The sequence below is a fragment of the Procambarus clarkii genome, chromosome 22 (genome assembly GCF_040958095.1).
Source record: "Procambarus clarkii isolate CNS0578487 chromosome 22, FALCON_Pclarkii_2.0, whole genome shotgun sequence".
NCBI lineage: Eukaryota > Metazoa > Arthropoda > Malacostraca > Decapoda > Cambaridae > Procambarus > Procambarus clarkii.
In genome coordinates, this window is record NC_091171.1 from 39,266,151 (window position 1) to 39,288,574 (window position 22,424).

The following is a 22,424-nucleotide window of genomic DNA, read 5'->3' on the forward strand; positions in this document are numbered from 1 at the left end:
CCCACCTCTGTAGAGCTGGACCCACCTCAGTAGAGCTGGACCCACCTCTGTAGAGCTGGACCCACCTCAGTAGAGCTGGACCCACCTCTATAGAGCTGGACCCACCTCTATAGAGCTGGACCCACCTCTGTAGAGCTGGACCCACCTCTGTAGAGCTGGACCCACCTCTGTAGAGCTGGACCCACCTCTGTAGAGCTGGACCCACCTCTGTAGAGCTGTATGAGATCTTCGAACAGTGATTGCTATATGTGTGTGTTTTCTATAAACTGTAACACAGTAAAATAAAGTAAATAAAATCAACCATGTTGTATAAAATAATAAAAAATTGGGGTGGTAGGAGAAGGAAATACTCAAGTGTTCAAGTAGAATCCACAAGATCTTCTCTGAATGCCATTTATTCTCTTCCATGAGGCTATGGGTCCCTACAATTGCACCAGAGGTGGGTACCCTCGAGTATAATATATATTTTTAAAGTTGTGTGTACATAACATTTTCCCCCAACTTATGTATTGTGTAAAAATCTTACACAAGCTCTTGGTGGACTGTCATCAGTCTAAGTCATTAATAACTTAACTGTCATCAGTCTAAGTCATTAATAACTTAGCTGTCATCAGTCTAAGTCATTAATAACTTAGCTGTCATCAGTTTGGGAAGTCATTAACACTTCCCTGCGATATCGTTCGCTTCTGGGGAAAGATATCTCAAAAGTTTGGGATGTTGATGAGCGAGAGACACGTGAGGCTATGGCAGATATCTCCTTAAATCAATGTTTTGCTCCGAGAAATTGGAGGCACATTTCTCGCTCTAGTGTTATTATTTATTTATTTATTTATTTATTTATTTATTTATTTATTTATACAAGAGTTCTTACATTCTTGTATAGCCTTATGGGCGGGTCCTTAATCGTAATCTTCCCTGGAATACGACCTCTCCATAGCGTTTATCATCCAGGTATGTATTCACTGCTGGGTGAACAGAGGCTACAGTTAAGGATTGGTGCCCAGTCAATCCTCCCCGGCCTGGATACGAACCCAGTTCTGGGTTGGTGAACGTTTGTACCACCGTTACCGAGTCAGTTAAGGCAGTTATATATATATATATATATATATATATATATATATATATATATATATATATATATATATATATATATATATATATATATATACATATATATATATATATACATACTGAATTGATTGATTGGTTGTTAGGTTTTAGACTTTGAGTCAATCGCTCAGAGCTTATAATTTGGGTTGTTCGACGCTAATTGGAATGTTATTTTTTAACACACGCCACTGGGTTTATTGTGAAGATTTCAAGCTGTAACTGCAATTTTTCTGTATAGTTAAGCTGGCATATTCATAATGAATGCCAGTCATTTTAACTAGTGTGTTCATAATGTATGAAATGCAACTCTATTAGTACGCCTTTTATATGTTAAGAATTTCATTTTCGTTATTTCACTGAATGTATTTTATAATCTTTTCTTTAATACTGTTGCTAACCTGGAGAACGTGCAGTGATCTTATACTCCCAGAATCCACTCAATAAACCGTCTAAGTCACACACAGAGATCACACTAACGTGATGCATCAAATGAACAAATCCACAAGGGATTTGTGGATTTGTTTAACCCTGTCGTAGCTCAGTCGATTAAGGCAGGGTCTGGGATGCTCCCGGACGCAGGTTCGAATCCTCGTCACGGTCTTGATGGATTTGTTCATTTAAACCATCTAAGTCATTGGGAATGCTTAAAATATCTAAATCTGTATTCTCTAGAGCGCAGACGACGTACAAAAGAATTTACGCGGAAAATATTAGAGGATCTGATTGCAAATTTCCACACGGAAATATCTCCTCTTGAAACCAGGAGGCATGGCAGGAAGTGCAAAATGGCGCCGTTGAAAAGTAGAGATGCTACAGGTGCGCTGAAAGAGACCTCTATTAATATTAGGAGTCCAAGACTTTTCAACTGTCTCCTGATAAAGATAAGGCGGGGTAACTAGGCGATCTCTAAACTCCAGAAGTTACCTGGAGGCCGCGAGAACATTGATTCCTGGAACCATGAGAATGTGGCGATGTTCTCGGTACAAGGGAGGCTGCAGCTGACTGACCGTCCTTGTGGCTTGTCTTATTCTCAACTCCTACAAGTTAAGACCGTGTTTGGAGCCTTGGGAACATTGTACAAAGTTCTCAGGTCAGCGACGTCTCTCCTGTGTTAAAAACTCTGTTGTCTAGACATGAGTCTCTCTCTCTCTGTCTCTCTGTCTCTGTCTCTGTCTCTCTGTCTCTCTATCTCTCTATCTCTCTATCTCTCTATCTCTCTATCTCTCTATCTCTCTATCTCTGTCTCTCTCTCTCTCTCTCTCTCTCTCTCTCTCTCTCTCTCTCTCTCTCTCTCTCTCTCTCTCTCTCTCTCTCTCTCTCTCTCTCTCTCTCTCTCTCTCTCTCCTTCTCTTCCTCTTTATGTCGCTCTCATTTCTCCTGTCCCTCCTCTATATCTCAATTGCTCTACTGTATCTTCTTATTCTCTCTCTCGCTCTTGTGTATGTGTGTGTTTGGAGTGAACTCTTGTATCAACTCTTCCTTCCCTGCTCCCTCCCTTCCCTTTCCCTTCCACCCCCTCTCCCTGGCTGCTGGGATCGCGAGGGGAGTTCAAAGTACCCGGCCGTACGCTAGGGAGCGTCTCACCCTAATACGTAACATTTCTCACGGAGTTCACCTATCCTTTAAAATTGCCATGTATGAGGATAACTTAAAGCCTCATAATATTAACGATTTCTTTGCAGCGGCCTCGTTGGGTTAGGGGGGTTGCCTGGGTTCGTACGTTTCGGGTCAGGCAAAACAGCTGCAAGAGAAAAGTTTGTAGATTTTATTGGTCTGAAGCCTATAGGACCCTGTGATTATCAGTGTCCTTGTTTTCCGTCTCAGGCCATGTGACAAGCTTAAGAATTATACTGTAAAATGGTGTCAGTTTGGACTCATATATATATATATATATATATATATATATATATATATATATATATATATATATATATATATATATATATATATATATATATATATATATATATATTCTTTTCCAGCGCCTCAGTGTGGCGATACAGAGGGGAAATGCGCACTGCATCCAGGGTTCCTGCCCGCCATCTGAGGAGCTGGAGGAACTCGACAACCTATGATAACCATCTTTGTAACCCATATGTAACTCCTTTTTTGTAACAAAGTTCAAGTAAAGTAAATATATATGTGTACATACAAAAGAATGGGGGTGGTAGGAGAAGATAATATTAGTGTTCAGTGAGAAACCACAAGGTCTCCTCTGAATACTTTTTATTTTCTTCTCCGAGGCTATGGGTCCCCACATTGGCACCAGAGGTGGTACCCTCACAAACTTTTATATATATATATATATATATATATATATATATATATATATATATATATATATATATATATATATATATATATATATATATATATATATATATATCATTTCTAAAAAGGAAAATACGTATATTTCTTACAAGATTATTGCTTATAAAAGAAACATGAATGCTGTGTTTTTGGTCTGATGGTGTGTACTTCAGACCATAGGAATATTGGTCTGAATGTGTGTACTTCAGACCATGGGATTATAGGAAAACCAGGACTTGCCAATCTCAAAATGGAGAACATTTTAGAGGCTTTTAAAGTAATTACATTCAACTATGAATAGTTCACACCTCGCAAATATGAACATGTCAAAAAGTTTTTTTTGTTTTGCAATGTGTGACAATCTTGTTCTGCAAGAGCAGGGGCTAAGGTCTTATCAATTTGATAACCTCACTAAATTTGTTAATGGTTCTTTTTTAGCACTGTCAGCCCTCTAAATGTCAGATGACTGTTGCTTGACGACCCTATGGTGGTTCTACTAGCCTGTGGGATAACAGCAAGCAGTATGAAGTTAATGTTATAATTACGATATCAGGACTCACTATAGCACTCTTCTTGTCTCTAGTGCTGCGCGGGGTTCCTTGATTACATGCGCGTACACACAGAAATCACAATAGCGTGATGGAATGCTCTCAGACGTAGGTTCGAATCCTCGTCACGGCCCTTGTGGATTTGTACATGCGCGTATATTTTTTTTGTTACACCAGCAGCAGCATCAATTATGCACATGTATATACCACTATATACATGTGCATAGTATAGTATATATAATATTATATACTATATATAATATTATCCCCTATAACACTCCAGGTGTAGAATCCGTACTAAGAGTGTTATACTCTTCATCTAATATATAACAGTTACTAATTTTTTATATATAACGTAAATGTTTAAGTCTATCTTACAATTGAATTAAATGTGAAAATTGGGTCGAAATCAAGTTTTTGAAATTGGTAGTTACTGAGTATTGAAGTGGTTGTATTATAAATCAATTTGTTTTGAATTCCTTCTGAAGAGGTATTAATATACGAAAGTACTTAAGGAAATTCCTGTTTCAATTCTTCCTCCGTGGTCTGACACTGTCACATTTTTCATCACGTGTTAATTATCGTGATTAAAACATTGATTGTAACCGTGATATATATGTGCTTCAGCCTACAGTTTAGACCTATTGTCTTATGTATGACCCTCTGTCCTGCGTGACAGTGAATACCAGCATTATCCTCACTTTAATAAGACTATCAAAATCCTCAGATTAGGCAAAATTGTAATTAATTTTGTCAATAAAGATGTTAATAATAATAATAAAATTTACACACTGTATATAAGATAAGTATATTTTGTAACACTCTTTCTGAATATGAGACCAATGAACCCATCATGAATCTTTCCTTATGAGATGTGATGAGATATGAGTGAGGGGTATGAATTATGAGTGAAGGTATAAGGTATGTGTAAGGACTAACAAATTAGTTCTTATCGTTTCAGAATTGAATAAAGGATTGGTTGATAGTCTTCAATTAAGTGATATATTCCTCACTTCCTTCTATCCCCCTTAATTCCTCTCTCTCTCTCTCTCTCTCTCTCTCTCTCTCTCTCTCTCTCTCTCTCTCTCTCTCTCTCTCTCTCTCTCTCTCTCTCTCTCTCTCTCTCTCTCTCTCTCTCTCCCTCTCTCTCTCTCTCTCTCTCTCTCTCTCCCTCTCACTCCTACCTCATTTATTCCTGATTCCCATACTCTCCCCTCATCCGCTCTTTACAGTATGAGGGATCGGTTATTAGGGTGGGGGTGGGGGGGGGGCGGGGGAGTGGGGGTTACAAAGCTGAAATTTCATCTGTTTGAGTGTCCCAGTCATCGTTCTCTTGAGTGTCCCAGTCATCGTTCTCTTGAGTGTCCCAGTCATCGTTCTCCACGTGTAGTCGCGCTAGTTATCGTGTCTATACTCGCCTGTTTGTTCCAGAGAGGCTTGAGCTCTAGCTCTTGGACCCCCGCTTTTCTGGCCGCCGATTCTCTTACTGCAATGACTCCTGGGAATATTTCCATATCATTTCTAATTTTAGAATTCTGAATGGAGTTGGAATTCTGAATTCTTCGTTTCTACAACCTGTTTCTTTAGTTCTTTGCATTTTTGCCACTATTACGTTAACATAAAGGTTTATGGCATCTGAGTGACTCATCTGAGGGTTAATATTCCGTCCGTCTCTCTCTCTCTCTCTCTCTCTCTCTCTCTCTCTCTCTCTCTCTCTCTCTCTCTCTCTCTCTCTCTCTCTCTCTCTCTCTCTCTCTCTCTCTCTCTCTCTCTTCACTTGTCTAGCGTCGTCAGGTTCAGTTCCTTCGGTCTCTCTTCACACTCCTTCCCTCGCAATTCTGGGACGAGCCTCGTTGCAAACTTCTTAACACTTTTTTGAGCTTCCTTGTGTACTCACCTAATTGTGCCTGCGGGGGTTGAGCTCTGGCTCTTTGATCCCGCCTCTCAACTGTCATGTGTGTGTGTGTGTACATATTTCCCCTCATTTCCCTCTCCGCCTTTATATCTCCAATCTCCAACCTTCCTTTTTTTTCACGTTTCATTTTCCTTTCCATCTTCCTCATCTCCCCTTTTCCTTCACCTCGCATTCCCTCCTTCCCATTCTACTTCCCGTTCTTCCCATCCCACCTGTCCATGATGGAGAGGACGAAATTACCATCATTTGTAATCATCCGCGCTACGGTGGTAAAGGGTTTCAAAATTGGCGCCGGAAGAGCAGCCTATCTATCTGGCCCCCTGAGAATTAGAGCGTGTCCCTGATTGTCCCCTAATTGTGTCCCTAACACGTGTAATTGGAAGACACAGGTGTTGTTAAACGATTTTGTGATGGAGTGTCCTGTTAAATGGAGCTTGGACAGGTGTTTCATAGTCACTAGCTCTGTGGTGGTGTTCAGTAGCTCTGTGGAGGTGTTCAGTAGATCTGTGGTGGTGTTCAGTAGCTCTTTGGTGGTGTTCAGTAGCTCTTTGGTGGTGTTCAGTAGCTCTTTGGTGGTGTTCAGTAGCTCTGTGGTGGTGATCAGTTACTCTTTGGTGGTGATCAGTAGCTCTGTAGTGGTGTTCAGTAGCTCTTTGGTGGTGTTCAGTAGCTCTTTGCTGGTGTTCAGTAGCTCTGTGGTGCTGTATACAGCCCCAACAGAGAGCAGAACACAGCCCCAACAATGAGCAGAACACAGCCCCAACAGAGAACTGAACACAGCCGTTCAGCGGCTGTGATCAGTCTCAGTAGTGATCCTGAGCTAATCTCGTATCATTAAGTGTAAGGCGAAATCATTAAACTGATGCTTGCTGCATGCGAACGTTGCACCTGTATTTGAGAGAGAGAGAGAGAGAGAGAGAGAGAGAGAGAGAGAGAGAGAGAGAGAGAGAGAGAGAGAGAGAGAGAGAGAGAGAGAGAGAGAGAGAGGACGGGAGGGAAAGGGAGAGGCAATAAAGTAACTTCACTTTACTACCGTATCTTAAAGGCTTCAAGAGGGTGACATTATCTTAACTCTTCCTTGCGTAGGTTAAGATGCGTCTCTTAATAAAAAAATACAGATTCGTTCTGGTCTGTGGAGGCTCGCTTCCCGCGCTTGTGTTCCGTGTTCCCCCTGTGTCTGTGTGCGTGGTAGTGGGCGTGTGTGTGTTCCGTGTTCCCCCTGTGTCTGTGTGCGTGGTAGTGGGCGTGTGTGTGTTCCGTGTTCCCCCTGTGTCTGTGTGCGTGGTAGTGAGCGTGTGTGTGTTCCGTGTTCCCCCTGTGTCTGTGTGCGTGGTAGTGGGCGTGTGTGTGTTCCGTGTTCCCCCTGTGTCTGTGTGCGTGGTAGTGAGCGTGTGTGTGTTCCGTGTTCCCCCTGTGTCTGTGTGCGTGGTAGTGGGCGTGTGTGTGTTCCGTGTTCCCCCTGTGTCTGTGTGCGTGGTAGTGGGCGTGTGTGTGTTCCGTGTTCCCCCTGTGTCTGTGTGCGTGGTAGTGGGCGTGTGTGTGTTCCGTGTTCCCCCTGTGTCTGTGTGCGTGGTAGTGGGCGTGTGTGTGTTCCGTGTTCCTCGTGTCTGTGGGCGTGTTTAATTAAATAAATCATCCAAATGAATTTTTCATGAATGTGATACCAACATCAAATCATATATCAGACGTCACCCTGTCCCCACTGGATTTTGAAGAAGCCATAGACAGTATGTTTTATGCACTCTGCACCAGGCCCTGATTCTTGGTCCATATTCATACATTGAAACTCCATATTCATCAAGAACTGTAAAAAAAACACAATCGCAGGTCCTTCATATTCTTTGGAGGCAAATCCTAGATACTGACGGGTGGGTGGAGGTCCCCCTGACGGGTGGGTGGAGGTCTCTGACGGGTGGGTGGAGGTCTCTGACGGGTGGGTGGAGGTCCCCCTGACGGGTGGGTGGAGGGTCCCTGACGGGTGGGTGGGGGGTCCCTGACGGGTGGGTGGGAGGTCCCTGACGGGTGGGTGGAGGGTCCCTGACGGGTGGGTGGGGGGTCCCTGACGGGTGGGTGGAGGGTCCCCCTGACGGGTGGGTGGAGGGTCCCTGACGGGTGGGTGGGGGGTCCCTGACGGGTGGGTGGGGGTCCCTGACGGGTGGGTGTAGGTCGCTGACGGGTGGGTGGGGGGTCCCTGACGGGTGGGTGGGGGTCCCTGACGGGTGGGTGTAGGTCCCCTGACGGGTGGGTGGAGGTCACCTGACGGGTGGGTGGAGGTCACCTGACGGGTGGGTGGAGGTCACCTGACGGGTGGGCGGTCGGGTGAACATGAGGTGAGTGACAACCGTCCCTTCAAGGACAGCCAAACAACAGTGGGCATTCTGCACATGCGCATACAAACACACACGCGAACGCTTAGGTGTTCACAAGTACACGCACAATCGTTCGCTTGCACGCACGCACGTACACACACACAAGCACGCGAGCGCGCAGTCACACGCACAAACGCGCACACACATACACATGAAACAGTTGACATCACTGGATGCATCTAAAGCGGTTGGACCAGATAAAGTATCACCGTGGATACTAAAAGAGGCAGCGCAGGCCCTCAGCGTGCCTCTGGCAATGATCTTTAATGAGTCATTTATGTCGGGAGAATTGCCCAGTTGCTGGAGCAATTCCAAGGCAAATGTGGTACCAATCTTCAAGAAAGGAGATAGCGAGGAGGCACTTAACTACAAACCAGTATTACAAACTACTTAACTAAAAAGCGGAAAAACCCTAGCATGGGTAAAGTACTACCTAATAGACAGGAGCCAGAGTAACAATAAGGGGCGAGAAGTCGGACTGGCGAACAGTTACGAGTGGAGTACCTCAAGGATCGGTGCTGGAACCAATTCTATTTCTAATATATGTTAACGACATGTTTACAGGAGTAGAGTCCTACATGTCGATGTTCGCGGATGACGCAAAGTTGATGAGAAGAGTTGTGACAGATGAGGATTGCAGGATCCTCCAAGAGCACTTAAACAGGTTGCAGAGATGGTCAGAGAAATGGCTACTGGAGTTCAACACGAGCTATGTTATGGAAATGGGACTAGGAGATAGGAGACCAAAGGGACAGTACACAATTAAGGGGAACTACCTACCTGTGACCACTCGGTAGTGGGAGTGTTACGTCCACTCCCACTACCTGGGAGTGGACGTAACACCTAATCTAACTCCTGAGGCACATATAAACAGGATAATGACAGCAGCGTACTCTACACTGCCAAAAGTTAGAACATCATTCAGAAACCTAAGTAAGGAGGCATTTAGGGCGCTTTACACTGCCTACGTGAGGCCAGTCTTGAAGAATGCCGCGCCATCATGCAGCCCCCACCTGCTGAAACACATAAGGAAACTGGAAAAAGATTCAGAAGTTTGCGACGAGGCTTGTCCCAGAGTTACAAGGGATGGGGTATGAAGAGCGTCTGAAGGAACTGAACCTTATGTCACTAGAAAAAAAAAAGAAGGGAGATGGGGGGTGGATATGATAGGAAGGGAAGGAAATTGGCAGGAAAAAGCGCCAAACCATTACGACTATATAGCACTGGGAAGGGGTCAGGATAAGGTTTTGGGATGGGACGGGGGAAGGAATGGTACCCAACCATTTGGACCGTTGGGGTTTGAACGCCGACCTGCATGAAGCGAGACCGTCGCTCTACTGTCCAGTCCATATAAAATACTCAGGGGGATTGACAGTGTATAAATAGACGAAATGTTCACACGGAATACTAACAGAACGAGGGGACAAGGGTGGAAGCTGGAAACTCAGATGAGTCACAGAGATGTTAGGAAGCATTCTATTAGCGTGAGAGTAGTGGAAATGGAATGCACTTAAGGAACAGGTTGTGGAAGCAAACTCTATTCATAATAGTTAAATTAAATTTGATAGGGAAATAGGACAGGAGTCATTGCTGTAAACAACCGATGGCTAGAAAGGCGGGATCCAAGAGTCAATGCTCGATCCTGCAGGCATAAATAGGTAAGTACACACACACACACACACACACACACACACACACACACACACACACACACACACACACACACACACACACACACACACACACACACACACACACACAAGGGGAAAGAGCCAGAGCTCAACCCCCGCAAGCACAATTAGGTGAGTACACACACACACACACACACTCACACAAGTATCTGGTAGCGGGAATGAACTTGGAATTTAGTACCGCACCAAACCTGTCTCCTGAAGCCCAACTCAAAGAAAGATCATCCGCCACATATAATACGTTGGCTATCATATGAACTGTCTTTAGAATTCTTTATAAGGAATCATTCAGATCTTGTATACCACATGTTAGATGACGTATACGGCTCCAGCGTCCAGTCCTTATCTAGTCAAGCACAAGACAAGTTGAAGAGAATTCAGAGGTATGCCACGATACTAGTCCCAGAGTTGAGAGGTATGAGTTATGCGGAAAGGCTACAGCAAATTTTATATTGCTGGAAGACAGAAAATTAGGAGAGACATGATTACTCTGTGCACAATTCTCAGAGGGATTGATAGGACAGGAACGGACAGACTATTTATCATGGGGGAATTCTTGAACAGTGGTATACAAGTCGAAATTGAGTAAATTAGCCACTGAGACATTAGAAAGATTTATTTTAGTGTCAGCGTAGTGAGCAAATGGAATGCCCTAAGAACTGAAGTGGTGGAAGCAGGCTCCATAACACAGTTCCAAATGTTGATATCATAGAGACCAAGGAGCTCAAGAGCCAGCACCACAGAGCCGAAGCTTGAGCCCCTCAAGCACTTAGATGAGTGCACATCCTCCCTTCCCCCACACACGGAGCGAAGGGTCATAGTCATATAAGATGGGTCGAGCTGAAGGGATGTGACAAGTGAGGCCCCCAAGGGTCGTTCCTTAGACCTTTACTGTTTCTCTTTTGTGTCGCTGGCCCACCTGATGGAGTGAAGTCGTGTTAGGCATCTGCAGACATCATCTAATATCTGCAGATGATGCAAACCTAATGATATATGGGAAAACCGAGGGAGACTGCAGACAATTACAGGAAACGTTAACAAACTCCAATAATGCACAGACAAATGGCTGTTAGAATTCAACTAGCACCAAGTGTAAGGTAATTATGATCGCAAAGGCTATATATAGAGGAAGACAACCTGAATGAATCAGATAAATAAAGACACAATTCCCACATAAACATCAGAAGTGGTGGGTAACATTGACAATCATATTGGAAACTGGCAAACATTAGAACCGCTTCAACAAGTCTTAATGAATACACTTTCTACAACATCTTTAACACCTAAATTGGGGCCTCGTAGCCTGGTGGATAGCGCGCAGGACTCGTAATTCTGTGGCGCGGGTTCGATTCCCGCACGAGGCAGAAACAAATGGGCAAAGTTTCTTTCACCTTGAATGCCCCTGTTACCTAGCAGTAAATAGGTACCTGGGTGTTAGTCAGCTGTCACGGGCTGCTTCCTGGGGGTGGAGGCCTGGTCGAGGACCGGGCCGCGGGGACACTAAAGCCCCGAAATCATCTCAAGATAACCTCAAGATAACTTATGTCAGGCCGATATTGCAACACTCAGCACCGACATGGAACCCACATCTAGTGCAGGCGATGAGTCAATAACATGGCTAAAGTATGTTGACCAGACCACACACACTAGAAGGTGAAGGGACGACGACGACGTTTCGGTCCGTCCTGGACCATTCTCAAGTCGATTGTGAGAATGGTCCAGGACGGATCGAAACGTCGTCGTCCCTTCACCTTCTAGTATGTGGTCTGGTCAACCACATCTAGTGAAATACAAATAACATTACACAACACGCACAAGAGTCACCAGCAAATATTCCCTTGCTCATGGCGGAGACAAACGCTGCCTCATTACACATGTGAAGAACAGTAAACCTACTCTGACTGTTGACGATGTGGGCATGTGGGGGAGATTATCAATCACTAGCAGCAGCCTTCCACTTCAACAACAACACGCTACGCATAATCTGTATGTGCCGCACAGTATACTTGTCCTTGACGCATTACCTGAATTTGCTAATGAAGGACTGTTGGTCGGTGACCTTAATGCCAAGCACAGACACTTCCACGCTAGCCGTAATGAACCCAATGTCAAGGGGAAGGGAAACTCTCTCGCTTTATGTAGCAGGAAGTGAAGACATCGGGGTCCTGAGATGGTCCTCCTCTCAACCACTGCCTGCCCGGAGAGTTGAGAGCGGCGTCTGAATGCTCCGGCAACCCTTCAGAAGAAGACAGACAGACAGATGGTGTGAAACTGATTACGTAAAGATGCCCAATAAATGTGTACGAAACTTGAATCAAGAATATCCCACTGGAAGATATCAAAGTTCGTTTAAAACTGTGTATTAAGTTGGCAGGAAGCTTGAGGAAAGAGGAAGACAATGGCTATAGACTTCATTTGCTCCGGCGGGAGATACACATCCGGCAGACAAGTGCAGACAACACTGCAGAGAACTAAGGAAAGCAGAGACCGGTCTGCTGGTCACAGCTACCCCAAGGGTAGGGCTGAAGAACCAGTACACAAACGGAGTGATATAGCACCATATCCTCCTCCTCTCTAGAAATAAACAGGGAACGGCTAACCTACAACATTTTGACAGAAAAATACTAGAAGCAAGATCACTATCTAGTGAGGAGGAAAATGGCCCACCAGTCACAGCCCCCCGGGTGTAAGGAGGAGGGGGGGGGGAGGGGAGGGAGAGAGGGAATTATCAAGGTAAAGCGGCAAGCCATTACGACTATATAGCACTTGGAAGGGGTCAGGATAAGGATTTGCTGTGGGACAGGGGAAAGGAATGGTGCCCAACTACTTGGACGGTCGGGGATTGAACGCCGACCTGCATGAAGCGAGACCATCGCTCTACCGTCCAGTCCCAAGTGGTTGGGTAGGGGGGGGGGAAGGGGGCTATGGTAGACAACAAGAGTGCTAGACCTGCTGAAGACTGAGTCACCTACCACATACTCAGTGCATTATATGAGATTTTAGAGAATTTTCTAAGCCATCACTTTAGTAAATCATTCTTGAGCAGTGTTACCACTATGCATGCAAAGACACACACAGAAGCTTAGGTGACCATAAATACATGCACGATCGCGCAGTCCTGAGTACACACACCTGTCTCCTGAAGCTCCACATCATAAGAATACCATTGGCGGCGTATGCAAGGCTCGCTAACATCATCAACTGCCCTCAGGAAACTGTGTAAGGAATCTTTCAGAATCTTGTATATCACATATGTAAGACCAATCCTGGAGTATGCGGCCCCTGCATGGAGCCCGTACCTTGTTAAACACAAGACGAAACTGGAAAAAAGTTCAGAGGTATGCCACTAAGCTAGTCCCAGAACTAAGAGGCATGAGTTACGAAGAAAGTTGAAGGAACTGCACCTCACGTCGCTGGAAAACAGAAGAGCTCGGTGAAGCAGATATTAAATAGACTAAGGGACACTTGGAAAACTCACAGGAGACTTATTCAATAAACACCGGATCGTATATTCAACAATAAAAGTTTATAAATGGGGAAAAACTCACTAAACACTCCAGTAATTCAATGTAATTTATTAAACAACAAAGTTTTAATTGAACACGCCCTAAAACTGAAATATCAATATTTTTAGAAGCCATGAGGATTTAGCAAATTACTGTACTGAACTACAAGAAGTGAGTAAATTACTGCCTCTGGGAATGGTCTCTCTGTCTCCACTGCCGACTGACTCCACCCTGATCTCTGACCTGCCTCACCTCCAGCAAGCTCACCCAAGGCTTTACTATAGCTAATTGATATTCACTAGGCAACTTAGAGTGACTGAATCTCTATTAAAAATGATGGTAATTTACTTAGACCATAAACCAAGGTTACTTGAGCTATATTAGGTATTAATTACAGTATTGAATAGCACCTGAATTACAACCATCATGTTGCAATGTCAAGTCTTACAGCCTCATGACCGCTACTAAGCTGGATGCATCCTGCCATGATAAACTGGTTACCATTCTAGATGACCTCCTCTGCCCTTTGTCGACTCAACGGACTTACTCTTTATTCTCAAATGACGTTAAATTACACAGCTCCTTAAGCAAGGTTGATAAGTTACCCCAATACTGAGTAATGAATTATTCTCTTCTGAACTGAGAATACTGAGTAATATATGAATTATTCTAAGGGTTCAGCTCTGCTCTTTCGGCCTGCCTCTCAACTGTCAATCAACTGTTTCTAACTACTACTACTACTAATTTTTTTTTCACATCACACACACACACCCCAGGAAGTAGCTCGTGACAGGTGACTAGCTCCCTGGTACCTATTTACTGCTAGGTAACAGGGGGCATAGGGTGAAAGAAACTCTGCCCAATGTTTCTCGCCGGCGTCCAGCGTGCTGTCCGCTGAACCGGCCGCCTCCCTATCCCTGTGTGTGTGTGTGTGTGGACAATAAAGATAATGAAATCAGTTGATTAACAGTTGAGAGATGGACCCAAAGATCCAGAGCTCAACCCCCGCAAGCTCAACTAGGGGAGTACACACACACACATACACATGTATAACCCCACACACACACACACATGTATAACCACACACACACTTACACACATTATGCATATAGTAATAATTGAAATATATATATTTAATATTGACCCAATAATGCAAACACTTAAAAAAAGTTATATTAACATTATAGTGAATCATAATAAAAACACATTTTTAGTAATTTGATATTAACCTTTATTATTGTTAAAAATACAAGTAGACAAGAGTTCTATAAGTCATATGAAGCCTGTGGAGTCCCTGGCTATGTCTTCCCTCTATCACAGCGTTCAGTCCAACTCCTGAGGCACTGTGCCATCTCAGTGCTCGTTGACTTTGTGTACTCTCCCATTAACAAGTGCCTTGTAACAGACTGTTTTCAGTTGCTTCAACAGCGGCCGTTGCTGCTGCCGATGCCTCAGCGCCTGAGTCATATACAGGCGCAGGCGGCCATGGACGCTGATGTTGCAGAAGACGGCTGAGTAGTTGAACATCGTGGCGATGCTGTACACGTCAGCAGCGGGGGTACATGGCAGGTTTTGTAAGACCTCGGGTGCCATATAAAAGCACAGGACACCGTCATCAAAGTGGCACCGTTCCATGATGCGCTTAGCCAAGCCAAAGTCAATGAGAGTAACCTGGATTCCTTCCTCCGTGTGTTTTACGCAGACATTTTGCGCCTTTATATCCAGGTGAACCCATCCCCGAGCATGGACGGTCTCCATAATCTGGCACACCTGGCGTGTGACCTCCAGGCACTCTTCTCCAGAAGACTTGCCTTCCTCGAATACTGTTGACCAAGTCTCGCCAGAGAACTCTGTGATCAGAGTGAAGGTCTCAGGGTAGACGCCGATCAACTTCTGCACGCCGGCCAATCCTCGGAGTGCTGCCAGAGCCGTTATTTCTACTACTAACGCATCAATAAAACCTTCCTCGTCGACACAGGTCTTGGCGACCCACTAGGAGGACCCGGCTGATGCCAGGACACAGCTGCCGTACGCCCCGGATCCCAGCGTCTGTAAACGGTCCTGGTCGAAGACGCAGTGGTAGGCGGCGGAGTCGAAGACGTACACGTGGAGGCGCTCACACACCTTCCTAAGGCGCTCTACACTTGATGACTCCATCATGCCAAGTAGTAAATATCCTTAAACTTTAGAACATACAGTTTGGGCGCCTGGTATATATATCCTATATAGCAATAATTTAGGCAAGATGCTGGAAGACATTACACAGTCAAGATGCTGGTGGAGATTACCCAGTGAAGATGCTGGTGGAGATTACCCAGTGAAGATGCTGGTGGAGATTACCCAGTCAAGATGCTGGTGGAGATTACCCAGTGAAGATGATGTAAGAGATTACCCAGTCAGGCCGCTGGTGGAGATTACTTAGTAATGATTCTAGTGGAGATTACCTAATCAAGATGCTTGTGGAGATTAACTGGGATGGGAGGGGGGGGGAGGGAGGGAGGGAGGAAATTATCAGGGTAAAGCACCGAGCCATTACAATTATATAGCACTTGGAAGGGATCAGGATAAGGATTTGGAATGGGATTGGGGGATGGGGGGGGGGGGGGAATGATGCCAACCCACTTGGACGGTCGGGGGATTAAACGCCGACCTGCATGAAGCGAGACCGTCGCTTTACCGTCCAGCCCAAGTGATTGGGCAAGGTAATGCTAGAAGTTGAGTAGTTATGATGCCTTTAGTTTGGTAGTCATAATACCAGTAGTTTAACAGCTAAGATGATGCTGGTGCCTAATTAGTCAAGATGATCTTGATGTTGATTAGTAAAGATGATTCTGGGGTTGATTGGTCAAGATGATGCTGGAGGCTGATTAGTCAAGATGATCTTGGGGTTGATTAGTAAAGATGATTCTGGAGTTGATTGGTCAAGATGTTGCTGGAGGCTGATTAGTCAAGATGATCTTGGGGTTGATTAGTAAAGATGATTCTGGAGTTGATTGGTCAAGATGATGCTAGAGGCTGATTAGTCAAGATGATGATGGAGGATGATTAGTCAAGATGATGCTGGAGGTTGACTAGTCAAGATGATGCTGAAGGTTGACTAATCAAGATGATGCTGGAGGTTCAGTATTTAAGATGATGCTGGAGGTTGATTAGTCAAGATGATGCTGGAGGTTCAGTAGTCAAGATGATGCTGGAGGTTGAGTAGTCAAGATGATGCTGGAGGTTCAGTAGTCAAGATGTTGCTGGAGGTTGATTAGTCAAGATGATGCTGGAGGTTCAGTAGTCAAGATGATGCTGGAGGTTGAGTAGTCAAGATGATGCTGGAGGTTGATTAGTCAAGATGATGCTGGAGGTTCAGTAGTCAAGATGATGCTGGAGGTTGATTAGTCAAGATGATGCTGGAGGTTCCGTAGTCAAGATGATGCTGGAGGTTCAGTATTTAAGATGATGCTGGAGGTTGATTAGTCAAGATGATGCTGGAGGTTCAGTAGTCAAGATGATGCTGGAGGTTCAGTAGTCAAGATGATGCTGGAGGTTCAGTAGTCAAGATGATGTTGGAGATTCAGTAGTCAAGATGATGCTGGAGGTTGAGTAGACAAGATGATGTTGGAGGTTCAGTAGTCAAGATGATGCTGGAGGTTGATTAGTCAAGATGATGCTGGAGGTTCAGTAGTCAAGATGATGCTGGAGGTTGAGTAGTCAAGATGATGTTGGAGGTTCAGTAGTCAAGATGATGCTGGAGGTTCAGTAGTCAAGATGATGTTGGAGGTTGATTAGTCAAGATGATGCTGGAGGTTCAGTAGTCAAGATGATGCTGGAGGTTGATTAGTCAAGATGATGCTGGAGGTTCAATAGTCAAGATGATGCTGGAGGTTCAGTAGTCAAGATGTTGCTGGAGGTTGATTAGTCAAGATGATGCTGGAGGTTGATTAGTCAAGATGATGTTGGAGGTTCAGTAGTCAAGATGATGCTGGAGGTTCAGTAGTTAAGATGATGCTGGAGGTTCAGTAGTCAAGATGATGCTGGAGGTTCAGTAGTCAAGATGATGCTGGAGGTTCAGTAGTCAAGATGATGCTGGAGGTTGACTAGTCAAGATGATGCTGGAGTTTCAGTAGTCAAGATGATGCTGGAGGTTGAGTAGTCAAGATGATGCTGGAGGTTGATTAGTCAAGATGATGCTGGAGGTTGATTAGACAAGATGATGCTGGAGGTTGATTAGACAAGATGATGCTGGAGGTTGATTAGTCAAGATGATGCTGGAGGTTGAGTAGTCAAGATGATGCTGGAGGTTGATTAGTCAAGATGATGCTGGAGGTTGATTAGGCAAGATGATGCTGGAGGTTGATTAGACAAGATGATGCTGGAGGTTGATTAGACAAGATGATGCTGGAGGTTGACTAGTCAAGATGATGCTGGAGGTTCAGTAGTCAAGATGATGCTGGAGGTTCAGTAGTCAAGATGATGCTGGTGGTTCAGTAGTCAAGATGATGCTGGAGGTTCAGTAGTCAAGATGATGCTGGAGGTTCAGTAGTCAAGATGATGCTGAAAGTTCAGTAGTCAAGATGATGCTGGATGTTCAGTAGTCAAGATGATGCTGGAGGTTCAGTAGTTAAGATGATACTGGTGGTTCAGTAGTCAAGATGATGCTGAAATTGTACATAAGAGATTCAGCTTCAAGTTAGCGTACTCAAACACAGATGGGATTACACACAGAAGACAGACGAGTAGGGGGGGACATGATCACAACCTACAAAATCCTCAGGGGAATCGACCGGGTAAACATGGATGAACTATTCAACACTGGAGGGACGCGAACAAGGGGACACAGGTGGAAGCTGAGTACCCAAATGAGCCACAGAGACATTAGAAAGAACTTTTTCAGTGTGAAAGTAGTTAGTAAATGGAATGCACTAGGAAGTGATGTGGTGGAGGCTGACTCCATACACAGTTTATAATGTAGATATGATAGAGCCCAGTAGGCTCAGGAATCTGTACACCAGTTGATGGACAGTCGAGAGGTGGGACCAAAGAGCCAGAGCTCAACCCCCGCAAGCACAACTAGGTGAGGATATGTAAAGGGGGGTGGGGGGCTTGACGGCTGAGCGGACAGCTGACACCATTATAACAGGTACCAGCCGTAATTAACCTACTGTACCTGGTTAATGCTGGCCGTTAAATAACGGTTCTGTTGTACACCGTTTTATGTTCTATACTGTGACCTCAGTCCAACGCCTTGTAACCTTGGTGGTTGATCAAGGCGCTACATAACAAGGACACAGTACATTTCAGCTACAAGTTAACTCACCAATTCACTAACTCACAGTAAGGTTGTTACACTGCCACAACCTTACTTCAAAACCCACTCAATAATTACCTTAACTGACTGAGAAGCAGGAAACAGCCATTTAATACAGACTTCCAGAAAGGACATCCGTATGCAGGCGATGAGTCACAATAACGTGGCTGAAGTATGTATCACACTCGACTTGAGAATGGTCCAGGACGGACCGAAACGTCGTCGTCCCTTCACCTTCTAGTGTGTGGTCTGGTCAACAAGGACATTCGTATTGAGTTGAAGGAGAGGGGGGGGGGGTAGGGGGATTGAGATTACGTTAAGTGTGGTTCAGTTCAGACAAAAAAGGGAAGCAGATATTAAATAGACTAAGGGGTACTAGAAAAGCTCATGGGAGACTTATTCAATAATCACAGGATCGCATATTCAATAATAAAAATATATAAATGGGGAAAAACTCACTAAAAACTCCATTAATTCAATGAAATTTATTAAACAATAAAGTTATAATTGAACACTCCCTAAAACTGAAATATCAATATTTTTAGAAGCCATGAGGATTTAGCAAATTACTGTACTGAACTACAAGAAGTGAGTAAATTACTGCCTCTGGGAATGGTCTCCCTGTCTCCACTGCCGACTGACTCCACCCTGATCTCTGACCTGCCTCACCTCCAGCAAGCTCACCCAGGGCTTTACTATAGCTAATTGATATTCACTAAATAACTTAAGAGTGACTGAATCTCTTAAAAAATGATGATAATTTACTTAGATCATACACCAAGGTTACTTGAGCTATATTAGATATTAATTACAGTATTGAATAGCACCTGAATTACAACCATCATGTTGCAATGTCAAGTCTTACAGCCTCATGACCGCTACTAAGCTGGATGCATCCTGCCATGATAAACTGGTTACCATTCTAGATGACTTCCTCTGCCCTTTGTCGACTCAACGGACTTACTCTTTATTCTCAAATGACGTTAAATTACACAGCTCCTTAAGCAAGGTATGCTATTTGCCTAGGGAATTTCAATTTCAATTTCAATTTCATATTTACCGCAATACTGAGTAATACATGAATTATTCTAATTAAAGGAATTAAACACCAGGGATGGCTGTGACAATGGGTGACATCTTGGTCGCCACATGTCGATCTAAGATGACTCTCTGGGCATCTTTGAATTCATGAATTCAATACCCAAGATGGTAATCCACATACTTTTTATAAACTCAATATATTCATTTTTAAACACCATACAAAGAGGTCTCACAACTTTACTATGCATGTGCAGTCCATGGACGGACTTTCCCAAGCCGTCTAAAATTGCTGAGATAACCTCGCTTCAACACATAAGCTCTGATCTCTGCAGTCAGACCTTGAGCAAAAATCAGGTGAGAAATTCACTGACTCCCAAAACTTGATTGTACCCATTGTATTCAACACAATACATTCAATACAAGTCTATACCATTTATATCACCAGATAATGGGCATAGTTTCTTTCACCCTAATGTCGCTGTTCACCTAGCAGTAACTAGGTACCTGGGAGTTTGACAGCCGCTACGGCTGCTTCCTGTGTGTGTGTGTTTTTTTATTATTTTCTACCACAGACGTGGCCACACATTTACAATGCTAACCAGCATATATACATTTTCTTCTGTCCTTCATGGACAGGGTTAGAGATGTGCTAAACATATAGTTCAAGGGTTTATTGAACACTCAACCACAGAAGGTGATTCGGTGCTTTTAAAATGCTAAGCTAACCTACATACGTAAATACATAGATACACAGATTTACGTATGGCCTACATAAAGTGTTCGATGTGTCTTTTACATAGTGTCATTAATGTGCATTTACAAAGGTGAAATGTTTGTGTGTGTGTGTGTGTGTATGTGGACAAAAAAATAATGAAATCAGTTGATTAACAGTTGAGAGGTGGGCCCAAAGAGCCAGAGCTCAACCCCCACAAGCACAACTAGGTGAGTATTCACACTCACACATTTTGAATATAGTAATAATTGAAATATATATATTTAATATTGACGCAATAATGCAAACACTTAAAACAAATTATATTAACCTTATAATGAATAAAAATAAAACACATTATTTTTAGTAATTTGATATTAACCTTTATTATTATTAAAAATACAAGTGGACAAGAGTTCTGTAAGTCATTTGAAGCCTGTGGAGTCCCTGGCTATGTCTTCCCTCTATCCCAGAGTTGAGTCCAACTCCTGAGGCACTGTGCCATCTCAGTGCTCGGTGACTCTCTGTTCTCTCTCTTTAACAAGTGCCTTGGAACAAACAGTTTTCAGTTGCTTCAACAGCGGCCGTTGATGCTGCCGTTGGTTCAGCGCCTGAGTCATATACAGATGCAGACGGCCATGGACGATGATGTTGCAAAAGACGGCAGATATTTGGAACATCCTGGCGATGCCGTACACGTCACTGGCGGGGTTACCTAGGTGGTTCTTCAGGACCTCGGGTGACATACGTGTGCACTCAGCACCTTCCTCAACGGTGGCCCTAATGCGCTTAGCCAAGCCAAAGTCAATGAGGGTAACCTGGATTCCTTCCTTCGTGTGTTTTACACAGATATTGTCCTCCTTTATGTCCTCGTGTACCCATCCCCGAGCATGGACGGTCTCCACGATCTGGCACACCTCATGTGTGACCACCAGACACTCTTCTCCAGAAGACTTGCTCTGTTCGAATACTTTTGCCCAAGTCTGGCCGGAGTATTCCGTAATCAGGGTGAGGGTCTCGGGGTACACGCCAATCAACTTCTGCACGCCGGCCAATCCTCGGAGTGCTGCCAGAGCCGTTATTTCTACTACTAACGCATCAATATAACCTTCGAAGTCGACACAGGTCTTGGCGACCCACTAGGAAGACCCAGATGATGCCAGGACACAGCTGCCGTACGCCCCGGATCCCAGCGTCTGTAAACGGTCCTGGTCGAAGACGCAGTGGTAGGCGGCGGAGTCGAAGACGTACACGTGGAGGCGCTCACACACCTTCCTAAGGCGCTCTACACTTGATGACTCCATCATGCCAAGTAGTAAATATCCTTAAACTTTAGAACATACAGTTTGGGCGCCTGGTATATATATCCTATATAGCAATAATTTAGGCAAGATGCTGGTGGAGATTACACAGTCAAGACGCTGGTGGAGATTACCCAGTCAAGATTTTGGCGGAGAGTAAGCAGTCAAGATGCTGGTGGAGATTACCCAGTGAAGATGCTGGTGGAGATTACCCAGTCAAGATGCTGGGGGTGATTACCCAGTCAAAATGCTGGTGGTGATTACCCAGTCAAGATGCTGGTGGTGATTACCCAGTCAAGATGCTGGTGGAGATTACCCAGTCAAGATGCTGGTGGAGATTACCCAGTCAAGATGCTGGTGGAGATTAACCAGTCAAGATGCTGGTGGAGATTACCCAGTCAAGATGCTGGTGGAGATTACCCAGTGAAGATGTTGGCGTAGATTACCCAGTCAAGATGCTGGTGGAGATTACTCAGTCAAGATGCTGGTGGAGATTAACCAGTCAAGATGCTGGGGGAGATTACCCAGTCAAGATGCTGGTGGAGATTACCCAGTCAAGATGCTGGTGGAGATTACTCAGTCAAGATGCTGGTGGAGATTACCCGGTGAAGATGCTGGTGGAGAT